Raw genomic sequence first — 13,254 nt, forward strand, 5'->3', positions numbered from 1 at the left:
CTCAGAATAATCTTTCCTTTGTCACTCAAAAGTATTACCATGGATATTTTCAACTCTCTTAGCTTTGTAAAAGTGTGATTGTATTTAATTAAAGATTAGCCATTCAGAGGGGACATATCTTAGTATAGTGTTAATGACAGATGGCATTTATTTCCTTATACATGGTTTACTTTCTTAAAATATTGCTGTTTAATCAGGATGACTGGAAAGATTGTAAAGGATCAGATCTCAAAACTTGGGAGAGCTTTTTATTCCTTTTCTGTGTTAAAGCTTGCATTCCCAGAGTTTGGTGTTTGTCAGTTTTATTTGTGTCTGTCTGCTGCTTTCTGTGTGCTGCTGCTGCTGTATGTGTGTATGTGTATTCCCCTTGGTTGGTACAATAGCAAGATTTGATTTCTACAAAGATAGACAGACTCTACAAATGAAAATCCTTTGAAGTTTTTAGACAGTGACATGTGGATAGAAGTGCTTGAAGTTACAAGACCAAATAAATATATTGACAGGTAATTTAGATTGTTTATTTTCTTCACACTCTTCCTTTCATTGCAGCTACCTGGCAGCCTTGCTATGCTTTCTGATTTCTTTGCAAAGCTCAGTTGTATTGTCAGCACAATCCAACTAAGTGAAAGTAGTTCCTTTTTGCGTTCAGTTTGTCTACATTGCTTTCAGTAGATCTAATGAGTTGTGATGTTCATTAGTTAATTGGACCTGTTCGGTATGCAGTTGACTCCAATGGCTTGTAGTAGCTCATTAAATGTAGTTCTATAAAAGTACATTGATGTTGCTTTCTAAGTAGGAATTGTCACCTGATCTCATTTCTGGAAGGGAACCACATTTTTTTTCACAGTATGCTTGGTATTACATGACTGTATTTGGCTTCTTTTTCAGAGAACATAGAACACCGGGAATAAATGTGTATTTCAGCAAAGAGTATTACTCCCTATAAAAAGGTAAAAATTAACTACAAAAAGAATTTGTTGGGCTCTCTTACTATGCCCTTTGTATCTTTGTTAAAACTAGATATGAAATGTTGCGATCCTTTTGTTATTTTATGCCAGAATGTCAGTAAGCTTCTGATCTCAAGCCAGTGTGACATGAAATTGGCTGTGGTGTGTTGCTGTCTACAACATTCTACTTTTCCTAACAGAAATTAATTGCAACTATTCATTGATGTATAAAAAATTCATCTGTCAGAGATGTTTTAATTTGGATTCCAGCATTGAGTAGGGGATTAAACTGAATGTGATGACATAAATGTCCATTCCAGCTCTGTGATTCTGTGATTTTATATGCTTTTACATTTAAAATTGAAAGTTCCAATTCTGATTTGACACTCACAGCAAGAACTCAAAACTGTACTTGCAGCTGTAGAAATAATTTCAATCGAGGCCTCATTTAAACCTAAAGCTGGTTATGTGAAAGGACCTAACAATTGATGCAGTTTCCTGTTTAAATTGAGTCGGTGGCTTCCAAAGGACAGTTTGCTATTTATCTACTGCATTTGTGTAATAAGGATTTCTGTTTAAACAGCAAGTCTATTATAAACAAATATTATCATGTGCAATTTTTGTTCTGTATCTGGCTTTATATTTTAATCTAGTTCCTTTGGTTAGTGTCCATCAATCTCTGATAGTCTCCAGAGGTGTAAATCTTTACACATCCCAGTTGAAAATTAGAATGTGGGCATTGTCAGATTTAGGAAAATGGGGTCCAAAGCACATGGAAGACATTTGAATTGGGAGAGATCAAAGCAACTTGTTTAGTATTAAATGAATTGTAATTTATTAACATATTGTTACTTACAAATTAGTAATAGTATCTGGTAACTGGTTTTCCCAGTGGAATTTAGTTAAGCATTGCACATCACATTTGTGCAAGCAATGAGCTTACTTTTAAGATTTTCTGAACTTGATCATAGGCCTGATTACTTCCTATCATGGGATGGGATGATCAAAGCCTTTACACAACATTTGCATTTTGTGTAGTTAAAAACTAGAGAATCTCAAATTTGCAAGTATTTTAATTTATCCCAACTGTAAAACTGCCTTTAATGTATGTTAAATAATGTTGCTTGCTGTTGGAAAAGGAAGCAGGTGGCTTTCTCAGACAATTACAGTAGATCTCTGGGTCACAACTAATGTAAATAGGTTTTGTTATTTTTGCTCAGTTATGACAGCAGTTTTATTTGCTCAGTTATGACAGCAAAGGCTACTTTTTTAAAAAAAAATGTAAGCTTTTGCTATAATGAGAAATATATTTCTTACATAATTAGAAAATAATTACAATATTTTTATGCATTTAGGACTATCTTGTACATTTCCTTTAAATGAGAACAATTATGACTGACTGTTCAGACGCTTCTCTGAGAAACAGCGTACACCAAATTAGACTATGCTTATATTGGCTGGGTATCTTTATGTTTAGCTGCAAGATGCATGATTTTTCCAATAGATGAAAGAGGTAAATTTGGCATAGGATTGCTAAAAGTAGTCAGCAAGAATGCCTTTTGTTTTAGACATGAAAGGTGAACTTTATGATAAGTAGAAATTGTTTTTGTAATACAAAATGCTCATATGAAAAACAAATTAAATTATGCCTTCAGTGCTCAGGTCTTTCTCTATTTTTCTGTGTTTTCTGCAGTGTAGTTTGTTCCACTATCTGGCATGTTTTATTTGTACTTTTTCTTTTCTTCTTGTCTTTTGTCTTGTTGAGGCAGTCTTCTTCCATAAAGGAGTGGAAGTAATTCCAAAATTCCTTTTATTACAAAGCCAATTCTTTTAAAGTACATAGGGTTCATCCTACAAGGAAGATTCAATAAGTATTCTCATTCCTTTTTGGTTTTATATTTGAAGGATTACTTTATTTACTTAGTCGCTCTTCCCTGCATCTATATAAAATTGGCATCAAAAATATACAACTGTTTTGCAAAGATTTTTGCATCACTCTAAGAAATAGTAGAATTAGTCCCTAAATATCATTCTCGTTCTCTCATTTTCATAAAGACAATCAGAAAATTTTGTTTTGTTTTTTAATCTATAAATTTGTAATATGTGCATACATTAACCCTATAACCCTAATCCTAAAAATAGCTAAATATAATGTGAGACTGATAATACAAATGATTCACTCATTTCAATATAGTTTAGAGTATAGTGAGTATCAGCTGAAGTTCAAAACATGGCATACAGATAGAAGTCATCACAATGTTATTGCTTTTTTTAAAAAAAACATATCAATTAACAGCACACAGAACACTTGATCAGTGTTTTATTTGCACCTTTTGTGATAAGCAAGTCATGTACAATATCCTTAACATAATTTTCAATAGCTTAAAGAAAGCAATACACTGATTAGTATCAGTTAAAAGTATGGAGTTTTGATCAGTTGCTTGGCAGGATCCAATGTTTTAAGGGATATCTTCTCCCTGCATACCAGTTTTCTGTTCTTGGTGCTTATTGGGAATTGTTGCTTGACACACCTGAAGAACACCAGGTGGGAGAATGTTACATTATACCTTGTACTCTGCTGGTTTGGAATGTAGAATAACACAGATGCCAAAACTGAAATCTGTAGTGCACACAGGAGATATTGTGGCTGAGTCTTTTGGGGCTTGTTATGTTTTTATTCCATTTGCCTTACATTGGAAAATGAATATACCTGAGTGATGTGTAAATTGCTATAAATTGCAAATTAGTTAAGTGCAAATTACTTTAGAATTTATTTTTGTAACTGAATCCTGTAAATTAGATTACCCAATGATTTTGTGGAAGGAGGGAATTCCTATTACATTTATATGATTGGGTACTTATTTTATATCACATAATGAGGACTGTATTAAAGCTGTTAAGTACAGCTGCCAAGAATTATTTTTCCTTTCACAACTTCTACGGTATCTTAAAGGCTGATGAACATTTTCATAAATAAACCATAATTTCAGAAAGATACAAGAAAGCAACTGCCATAATATTATTCCTGTCTTTTTCTATCCTTCTTAGCATATGCCTGCTACAGCTTTGGATAATACAAAATATAAAGTGGTATATATGACTGAGGTCCTTGTGAGAAGAGCTGAAATAATGGCAGTTCTTCCATTTCAGAAATATATCTTTTATTTTATGTACACTGAGAGCATATGCATCAAGACAAATTCCTTGTGTGTCCAATCACACTTGGCCAATAAAAATTCTATTCTATTCTATTCATATTGTTTCAAAAAGATCTACTATGAAAAATATATGCCAGTTTGATAAGATGGCTGACAGAATTTAAGAAAACCCATTTTCCATATTATTTGTTCAAAATATAGAAGATGACTTGATCTTACTCCTTATTACAGCAGTGTTTAATCTTTCCAGCTCAGTGGATCAGCAGGAGTAGTGGCAAGGTTTCCCACCCTGCCACTGTTTCCGCTGATCCACTGAGCCGGAAAGATTAGAGGGGTGTGGTGTGAGAGTGCGCCACTTTCACAAATGCAGCTTCATGCACGCTCACCCACTACATCTGTGGCCTGGTTCTGAATATGGACGGGGGGTGGGGTTGGGGACACCTGCCTTAATAGAAGGATGAATATCTGTGTCTAGAGAATTTTATTTCATTGCCTATCAAGTAAAAAAAAGAACTGAGTACTATGTCAGAATTTCTAAATGACACGATATGCTATTTTTGCATCATTAAAACATATTAGAAGATTTTTGTTAATCAATAATATGTAAATAATTGTCTAATTCATAGGAAACCAGAGGTAGTTAACTTGCAAGTAGGTTAAACAGCCTAAATACAGAGAGAAAGGGGTTCAAGGAATAATTGTAAGGGTATATCAAAGGTATAACATGGCTTATTCTGTGCTTATTCTGAGCTACAAAAAATTAGAACATGTTACATTATAGATAAGAAAAACCTTATGAGTGTTTGACCTTAAAATGTAGTTCTGTGCAATGCAATCCCTAGTCATAGCTATTCTCAATATCGATTGCTGCAACAGAATGTAAAATGGGTAAGCAGTGTAATCTCATTATGTTGTGAAAGACACATAAGGGCTTTTATACAGAAAGTACAAAGGTGAAAATAACTAGAATACTGACTGTAGTCATGCAGTGACTAATTGGGCTGAAAGTTAAAAAGCTCTATTAATGCAGAAAAAACAAGTATGACTCCATTTTTATGTACTTTAGTAACCAAAAAGATTTAGAATGACTTGTATTACAAATATAAATAAACTCTGCCTCCTCCCTGAAAATTTAAAGATGTGGCCACAAAACTTCCTTTGCAAGAAAAGTCGAGAACAGTGCAAAAAGAAGTATCCAAGATAGAATTGTTGCTCACTCTTCAAACATTGGAACCTTGTGAATATACTAGGTCGAAGTGGATACTCTGTGAGAGATCTGGAAATATTTATGGAATATTTGCATCCATAACTTTGCAGCTATTTTTTTTTTTTTTTTACAGAAATTAGATCTGTAAATCTGCTTACTTTGACTAACCTTGTTCTGCTTGCTCCCAAACTTCTCCTTTGGGAGAGAAACAGAATCTCATAACTAATATAATTCTGAACTTCAGAAATGGGAAGAAGGGATTGCTTTTTCACATAAACTTTAGAAGCACTTGATTCTAAAACATCTCAACTGTGGAAGCCAATTCTCAATTCTAAGGAAACTACAAAATTCATTCCTGTCACATCAGATTTGAAGGCATTCAGAAAGCAAATTTTAAGAAGAGTTAGTTTTGGATTTCTTCAATATACATAACTGCGCTCACCAACATAAAAAGAATACAGTGTTGAGATATGCTGCATTTACTGTGCATGTGTATGACATTGAACAGAAAATTGGACCATCTTGACCAAGGATATTTGTTCTGCAACTAGACAGCATGTTCCATGAGAGGTCTTCCTGAAAATTTTTACTCTTTTTAAGCTCGGAGACAATATCTTGTCTCTTAATATCATTTTAAATTTTATGGGTTTATTTGGATGTTTAGGTCCCATTTTACACATTATTTCATGCATTTAATGGACGTTATGCCTAAAATCCCAAATTCCTGAACAATCCTTTATATATACGCAGTTGTATACACAATAAATCCTACATATCAAATATAAGGGGTCAGAGTGGACCAGCAGATACTTCTTCCCTTGCCACTACTCATATCAATGCATGTATAGATTAAAAGGGATCAGTAAGGCTGAGTACATACCAGTTTTTAAAATATCTTTTCCACTTCCTGAATGCTTTTGCCAAGTCTTATTTTTTATGACTTACAATGACGAGTTGAAAGATGTATGAAATTAGTTTTCCCTCCAAATTAATGTACAAATGTTAACTTGTCATTTGTCAACAGGGGTGATGTATATGACATTTGTAATTCATGACACCAAAGGAAACACAGTTGCCAAAGGGCAACGTTGATATTTGCAGTTAGCTGAGCTGAAAATCCCACCTATGGTTGTGCTGATTTGTTTGGAGTTGCAGGAGTATTCCAGATTGGAAAAAGAAATAACTTTGACCGTTGTATTCTGACTGATACATGGAAATGACAGAATCTTTTCCAAATTTTGGAATTCCAAAGATTACAAAAAGGGTAGCAGACTGTAATAAAGCTTGCCTTAGTTCTCCAATTATACAATGTTTATCATGGGTTCCCAACCAGGGGTGCGAGAGAATAGAATAGAATAGAATAGAATAGAATAGAATAGAATAGAATAGAATAGAATAGAATAGAATAGAATAGAATAGAATAGAATAGAATAGAATAACAGAGATGGAAGGGACCTTGGAGGTCTTCTAGTCCAACCCCCTGCTTAGGCAAGAAACCCTACACCACTTCAGATAAATGGTTATCCAACATCTTCTTAAAAATTTCCAGTGTTGGGGCATTCACAACTTCTGCAGGCAAGTTGTTCCACTTATTAATTGTTCTAACTGTCAGGAAATTTCTCCTTAGTTCTAAGATGCTTCTCTCCTTGATTAGTTTCCACCCATTGCTTCTTGTCCTACCCTCAGGTGCTTGGATATTCCAGGGGGTGCAAAAACTTGGATTTAGAAGTTTCAAAGTTATAGTGTATATGCATAATTCAAACCATGTATTTACTTTTATAAGAGGTGCAAGAATATATTAGAAGCATTCTAGGGGTGCGGGGAGTAGAAAAGGTTGGGAACCCTGGTTTAAATAAAGGAAGAAAGAAGCGGAATCTGTGAATGGATTGTCACTTTAGTCATCATACAGCTAACTAAAGTTATGAAGGGACTCCAAGGAATATACAGCTGTTATGCAGCCCAGTCATCTAGGATTCCTGAGGACATGTTGAATGTGTGAAAAGTAAGTCTAGGGCTGCTGTAGTGATCTCCAGTTAGGAACTGACTATATATGGAAAATTCTGTATTGGAATTTACATTATACCACTATTTCAAGTCTCCACACAGTCATGAGTTCCCATGGAGGCTTCAGGCCTGTCATTATCTTGCAATTCCTCAAAGATGAGTTATAAATAACAGAAATGAAAAAATTACTTTATTTGTTTAATATTGTCCAAATGGTATAATGAATAAGTCTCAGCTACTTTACTGGATGGAACTGATTATTAAATGACTAGCTTTTAACTAGAACTGCTTGGGAGAAGTTTGGAAATCCAGTGGTATAAACCAGGGAGGAGTAATGCTGTGCTTTCCAGAAACGTTAAGTCTTTTAACTGGAATTTAGGAAAGCTACAGTCCCGTCATATCTGAATGGCATCGGATTGCCTATCTTTGTTTTAGACAAACAAGTAAGTACACTGCATATTTGGCAACACTCATTGGTTCTGCAGTTGATAAGAACAGTTCTCTGGTATTTATTTCCTTAACATTACTCCCTTACTTTGTTTTTTAAAACTGATATATTTCAGGGGTATTACTTATATGCTTTGCCTCAGTTTACTCTGAGTTTTAAGTTGATTTCAACATTCTGGAGATCACCATGGCAACATTTAGAAATATATATGCAGCAGATTTGAAGTTTCCTTGACGTCGTCCCTAGGAGAGTTCTTGATTACCTATAGGCTAATGGAGGTAGGTAGCAGGAAAAGGGGGCAAAAGGTAAGCAAAGTCTGGCTTGTGTATTTGCATGTCAACTTGGAAGATCATGATAGAGATGTTGCTGCTCTAGGGAGTAAATCAGAAACTAGACTATACACATAATGGGTTTCTGAAAGCTCTGTCATCACATTGTGGAAATAATATAAAACAATTTGCTTTTGAGTTTTGGATAGTTCCTGTTAGTAAATTTCTTCTGAGGTATTTAATTTATGAAATACATTTTAAACAATAATATGAAACAAAGTAAAGGTCAAAGTTGTACTCTGTCTCTGTGCTGAAAATCTAAATTCAAAATTTAAGCAAATTACAGTTCGTTTGTGCTTTCATAATATAAGGAACAAGTCATGGACTTTCTAAGTATATTATCCCAGTTATTCCTGTGGTACTAAACACATTTATTCATACATACATCTTGTTTTTTTTGTCTCTTTTCCAAAAAGTCAAAAGTTGTACGAAGTATCAAAAGTTGACAGCTTAAAATAAGACTTTTGTGTCTTCATGAAGTGGATTTTAAAGATTCCCTTAAGGGGAAAACTTTTTTATTTTGGATTGGTTCGATTTTATGATGTGAAATCTTTATATTTTGTCACAAGAAGAATGGGGGTTGGAGTGCAGACTTTGTGGGGCCTAGAAGCAATAATGAGGAATTAAAATAACAAAAATTAAGGCATGACAAAGGCTGGCAAAGTATTTTCCTGCAACTATAGCTGAAGTTTTGCATACTACTATAGTATTACGAAAGTTCTGATCAAATCTAAAAGACATCTACGAACAATTTTGGAACAAGGAACTTTGAAATCTTTACTATACTAACAGTCTAACCCTGTTACTAAGAAATTGTTTGTGTCCTACAATGTGCTAAGACCCATTTCAAACACTAATACTGATGCAAAAGCAAATATTCTTTTGTGTCTCTAAATAATTCAGTTTTTTTTCCCCTGGGGGCAAAAAAAAAAAAGACCAAAAAGCTTTTTCAGTGACTTAAACTTTTAGCAGCCTACATGTTACTCTATGGAAAGATTCAATATATTGCTTTTTAGAAGAGATAAGGATTGTCTGTTGTAACCTTACCAGAGCTATTTCAAATCCCTAAAAATCTATCTCAAATTTCTGAATTTCCTATAAAGGGAATATGTGTATGTGTGTGTGTGTGATTTTTTTTAAAAAAAACCACCTGAAGACTACTTTTGTTTACATTGGTTTACTTTAGTATCAGCTTGGAGATTTCAGAATAAATCCCAATATGCAACTTCCTCAAAATACCATTGTAAAGATGAGTTACAGGTATTACCAAGTCAGAAAGAATTTTGTTTACTTGATCCTGCTTCTCAGAGAACAGCCCTAAAAAGAACCTATTTCATTTTACAAAGTACCCCTGTCCAGGCTGTATGCTCCCATTGTCTTCCCCTCCTCCAAGGTAGTTTATTCTATTATCTTGGCACCAATGATACAGAAACTTGGGAAGAATAAGCAAGCAAGCAATATTTTTTAAGCACAATAAAAAATAATAGGATATCCAACTGTGCAGAAAAAGGCAGAGAAGGTAAAAGAAATATCTCCTCAGATTGGCCTTATTCACAGAGCTTTTATGGTACCACAATTACACATTTTAAAATAATTGCTTCATAATTGTGATTCATTTCAACAGCATGAAATGTCAGATTCAACATGGCAAATCCATTTTGAAGCTTCTGTGTGAAAAGGTACTGTTAGCAAACTGTTAAAAGTGAGATTTCGTTCCAGAGAAGAAAATAGTAGTTGGATAAATTCACAGATTAAAATGGAGAAGGAAGCAGTTGATGCTTAAGGCAGAAGTTAAGGATAAATTTTGTTGGTCAGAATTCCACCAGGTATCTTTATTATGGCAAAAGAATGAGGAATTGATCCTATTTCAGTAGTAATGTGAGATGGCTGCTAAACAAGGATATGAAGAAATATAACATATTTTAAGTCTTTTTCTCTTCCCCAAAATAGCTTAGTAATAAATATTATATTAAGAGTAAGTTTGAAAGAATTACAAAGGATAAGAAAGTAAGTAGGACAGCATTCCCCAGCCTGATCCCTTCCTGATAATGTTCAGTTTCCATCAGTCATTATCCATCCTGTTTGAAGGATTATGGACATAAATAATACCAATAATAATATGTGCATTGTGTGCAATTCCAAAATATCTGGAGCACCACTTGAACACCGGCATTGATAAAAATCACCAGCAGTCAATTGCAAAAGGCAACTTTACTTGGAACAGCTTACGGTCTTTGACTGATACCTTTAACACTGTTAAACAATTTGCCTATTCAGGTTCTTGGGATAGCGGTTAAAAATGCCAAATCCAGTCTAAACATGTGCCTGACTTTACAACGAATTAACAATAATGGCATAACAAATAATAGGAAATAAAAAATGAATCTGGAAATAACAGAATGAAAACATGAACAGAATGCTGGCAAACAAAAGCATTGATTACATGGTCAATTTCTACAGAAACTTGAAGTGGAAGTAGATAAAACTAGAACCTGGCAATGATTTATAACTGGAACATTAAAATAGAAACTGAAAGGTTGATTTCAGTTGCTAAAGAGCTAGCTACTGGAATTAATGCAGTCAAGGCCAGAATTGAAAAATCATGAAATGATTTAAAGTGCAGAGTGCACAAAATGCAGAAGAAATAGTAGATCATATACTCAGCTTGTATAAGGAGATCACACAAACTAATTATAAACAATATAATAAGGTCGCCAAAATGATTCACTGACACATCTGTAAAAAAAATCATGTACCAGTAAAAAACTTTGGTGGGAACATATTGTTGAAAAAGTATTTAAAAAATGAGCAGGTTAAAATATTGTGAGATTTCCTAATACAGATGATAAAGTCTTGGCTCATAGCACACCAAATCACTGTGGCCCTTAAAAAATCTGCACATTGACATCTGTCAATTGCAAAAGGTCACCCTTCTTGGATCCGTAGATATACTATGTTGATTCATTACAACATTCTGAGTTCTTGAGAAGAACTTAGTGCATAGGAAGGCCAACAGAAGCTAAAGAACTGGCAACTATGGCTTCACGTTTTTGTGAACAGATTACAGTATAAATGTGACATAATAATTTAATAGTGACATAAGGAACCAGTAGGCAAGTGACACTTTTGGTATCAAAACTGTTATCTGATCAGACTAATAGAATTTTCTTATACCTCCTATTAAATATCTGAGACTGTGGAATTTGTGACAGCTCTATAATTTTCTGTTGTTTTGTTGTACTTGTTAACTATTTTTTGTTGTTGTTCATCCATTATTTGTCTTTATACACACGAGAGTGCGTAGGAAAGGTAGAAACATATCGAAAAGTGTATCCAAGTTTCCCTGTGTCATTAATTTGAAACAAATCCATTTGTTTTGGAGATGGTTAATCATTCCCCTATTTATATGAATTCATTGAAATCAATGCAAATAAAAAATAACCCATTCTTCAGTATGTATATTCAGTATATTCTACTCTTGGTAAATAAGCTGTGCAGTTTATTTCCTTTATTTTATTTTGACTTGCTATAAGTTGTATGTAAATGCAGATACAGCCTTAGAATTTTGTAGAATCATATTAATTTGCTGCCTTGTTACAGTGATATACACAACTGTGATTGCACAATGCACATTTCATTAATGAAAATGGTTACAAGCTAATTACCAATAAACTTTGCAGCAATTAAATAAGGAAATGGGTACACATCAATTGCTACAACTAGTAGAATGCAGCATATTAGGGATTAAGATTTTGATGTTTCAGCGTTTGCTATTGCTAGATAAAAAAGAAAATAAAGTCTGCTACTGGAACCTGAAATCCTTATAATCGTTTGCCTGAACAGATTTGTTTCTTTCTGTCATGAAAGTCTGTAGAGATTCTCAGTCATCCAGGTCATCAAGGCTCCATTTTTGGCTGCAACAGCCTCCCACAGCCCTCTACCAGTGAAAACGGAGCCCGGGATCCTGGCTCTCCCGAGATCTGTTTTCACTGGCAGAGGACTGCAGGAGGCCATCACAGCAGAAAATGGAGCCTGGGAAGGCTGCATGTGGCCCTCCTGAGCTCTGTTTTCACTGGCTGAGGCACTGCGGGCAAGTCCTTCACTGTTTCCAGGATGGACCCGCAGGCCAGATCTAAGCACCTGGTGGGCCAGTTCCGGCCTCCAGGCCTTGAGTTTAACACCCCTGCTCTATGTTATGGGAGTCATTCTATCTTTTAAAAATTGTTTTAAAAATTCTGCTTTTTCCTAATATTGAGGCCAATTGTGGAAGGCAGTTGCGATCATGTTTAAACAGCTTCTGGATATTGGTCAGATCAGATCAATTTTATGATGGCCTTTAGTCATCAAATAAAACAGAAGGAAAAAATGGGAGAAAAGAAGGAAAAATGGATAAACAAAGATAAGCATACATAGCAATTCATCTTAAATCTTACTATGGATCCCGTGTCAATATAGGTAGAAAATCAAACTTTGCAATATTGAATATTGGTATATTTATGGACACCATTGAAAGTGCTGATTATTAATTAAAACTGCTGTGCAAATTTTATCCCAAATTATCTACACTTCATCCATTAATTGTTATCCTGCTCCTCCAAATAGCAAAAAACAAATGTGTTCCTTTCTCATAAGATGTTCTGACAACTTTTACATGTCTACATATCCCTTTCTCCAGGCTATGCATAAGTGATTCTATCATCCTCATTGGCCTACTTACTAACAATTTTACTTAATTGGATCAGACTTTGTCCCCAGAATATTATGAAATATAACTGGGAATGGAGGCAAAAGAAAAAAGGAAGTCAGGGAAGGAGAGATAGAGACTATTTTTTAGTACATTTGGCTTAAATAAAAAATATTTTATGTGTAGTGTACTCTATGTTTTAACTTTATAAATTGGCTGGATTCAAAAGACATATATCATGTAGTAAAGGAATTGTCCTTAAACAAAAGATAATCAATAAAGGGTTGTTTCTTATCAGGCTAGGAATTCACCATGTATCATATATCCAATGCAGCCATTGATTTATTCTCCATATATAGTATTCATTCCAACATCCTTTTCTTAAAGCAATTTTGTTTGCTATTTTTTACTGAATTCAAGTTTATAAATGCTTTATAGGATTCTAGATTATCCTCTGTTAAAATGTGTGTTGTGAAA

The 13,254-nt window shown here is 34.2% G+C and overlaps 1 protein-coding gene across 19 annotated transcripts in view; it reads left to right on the forward strand.

Moving 5' to 3' along the window:
- The window catches only part of PLXNB2 (plexin B2), a 398,614-nt gene that overhangs the window by 229,748 nt on the left and 155,612 nt on the right, over positions 1-13,254 (forward strand). For 4 of the 19 annotated variants that reach the window (XM_087874214.1, XM_087874221.1, XM_087874219.1 and 1 more), the window contains exon 3: positions 889-950. The exons of the other annotated variants lie outside the window; for them this stretch is intronic. The gene's annotated coding sequence lies outside the window, so the exon portion shown is untranslated. The remainder of the gene's footprint in view (positions 1-888; positions 951-13,254) is intronic. 19 annotated transcript variants of the gene reach the window in all.

Source organism: Pantherophis guttatus, chromosome 7 (genome assembly GCF_059756535.1).
Source record: "Pantherophis guttatus breed Tessera chromosome 7, ASM5975653v1, whole genome shotgun sequence".
Lineage (NCBI taxonomy): Eukaryota > Metazoa > Chordata > Lepidosauria > Squamata > Colubridae > Pantherophis > Pantherophis guttatus.